Here is a 2013-nt window from a genome sequence, read left to right as displayed (position 1 = left end):
GTGAAATTTTCCAAAAAGTCAGAAATTTTGCAAAAACGACTAAGTATCAAGGACTCATCGCGCGAATCGCTCTGGAACTGAAATCGGATGCGCGCACTGACATGCTCCCCTCTCTGGAAGTCTGACACATGTGTGAAAATTTTCTAAGTCCCCAAAAATTTTTTTTTTCAACTTTTTTTCAATTTTCCCCCTGTGGGATATATATTTTACCCACACTTTTGGAGCCCTCCTGGGATGCCCTCTAACATACTAGAACCTCATTTTGTGGAAGTTTTCACAAAATTGTGAAATTTTCAAAAAGTCAGAAATTTTGCCAAAAACGACTAAGTATCAAGGACTCATCGCGCGAATCGCTCTGGAACTGAAATCGGATGCGCGCACTGACACGCTCCCCTGTCTGGAAGTCTGACAAAAGTTGAAAAATTTTCTAAGTCCCCAAAAATTTTTTTTTTCAACTTTTTTTCAATTTTCCCCCTGTGGGATATATATTTTACCCACACTTTTGGAGCCCTCCTGGGATGCCCTCTAACATACTAGAACCTCATTTTGTGGAAGTTTTCACAAAATTGTGAAATTTTCCAAAAAGTCAGAAATTTTGCAAAAACGACTAAGTATCAAGGACTCATCGCGCGAATCGCTCTGGAACTGAAATCGGATGCGCGCACTGACATGCTCCCCTGTCTGGAAGTCTGACAAAAGTTGAAAAATTTTCTAAGTCCCCAAAAATTTTTTTTTTCAACTTTTTTTCAATTTTCCCCCTGTGGGATATATATTTTACCCACACTTTTGGAGCCCTCCTGGGATGCCCTCTAACATACTAGAACCTCATTTTGTGGAAGTTTTCACAAAATTGTGAAATTTTCCAAAAAGTCAGAAATTTTGCAAAAACGACTAAGTATCAAGGACTCATCGCGCGAATCGCTCTGGAACTGAAATCGGATGCGCGCACTGACACGCTCCCCTGTCTGGAAGTCTGACAAAAGTTGAAAAATTTTCTAAGTCCCCAAAAATTTTTTTTTTCAACTTTTTTTCAATTTTCCCCCTGTGGGATATATATTTTACCCACACTTTTGGAGCCCTCCTGGGATGCCCTCTAACATACTAGAACCTCATTTTGTGGAAGTTTTCACAAAATTGTGAAATTTTCCAAAAAGTCAGAAATTTTGCAAAAACGACTAAGTATCAAGGACTCATCGCGCGAATCGCTCTGGAACTGAAATCGGATGCGCGCACTGACATGCTCCCCTCTCTGGAAGTCTGACACATGTGTGAAAATTTTCTAAGTCCCCAAAAATTTTTTTTTTCAACTTTTTTTCAATTTTCCCCCTGTGGGATATATATTTTACCCACACTTTTGGAGCCCTCCTGGGATGCCCTCTAACATACTAGAACCTCATTTTGTGGAAGTTTTCACAAAATTGTGAAATTTTCCAAAAAGTCAGAAATTTTGCAAAAACGACTAAGTATCAAGGACTCATCGCGCGAATCGCTCTGGAACTGAAATCGGATGCGCGCACTGACACGCTCCCCTGTCTGGAAGTCTGACAAAAGTTGAAAAATTTTCTAAGTCCCCAAAAATTTTTTTTTTCAACTTTTTTTCAATTTTCCCCCTGTGGGATATATATTTTACCCACACTTTTGGAGCCCTCCTGGGATGCCCTCTAACATACTAGAACCTCATTTTGTGGAAGTTTTCACAAAATTGTGAAATTTTCCAAAAAGTCAGAAATTTTGCAAAAACGACTAAGTATCAAGGACTCATCGCGCGAATCGCTCTGGAACTGAAATCGGATGCGCGCACTGACATGCTCCCCTCTCTGGAAGTCTGACACATGTGTGAAAATTTTCTAAGTCCCCAAAAATTTTTTTTTTCAACTTTTTTTCAATTTTCCCCCTGTGGGATATATATTTTACCCACACTTTTGGAGCCCTCCTGGGATGCCCTCTAACATACTAGAACCTCATTTTGTGGAAGTTTTCACAAAATTGTGAAATTTTCAAAAAGTCAGAAAT

This window comes from Phyllobates terribilis, unplaced genomic scaffold, assembly GCF_046119375.1.
Source record: "Phyllobates terribilis strain yellow unplaced genomic scaffold, ASM4611937v1 Scaffold_9217__1_contigs__length_20149, whole genome shotgun sequence".
Lineage (NCBI taxonomy): Eukaryota > Metazoa > Chordata > Amphibia > Anura > Dendrobatidae > Phyllobates > Phyllobates terribilis.
The sequence above is the reverse complement of the archived record's forward strand: the minus strand, read 5'-3'. Positions refer to the sequence as shown.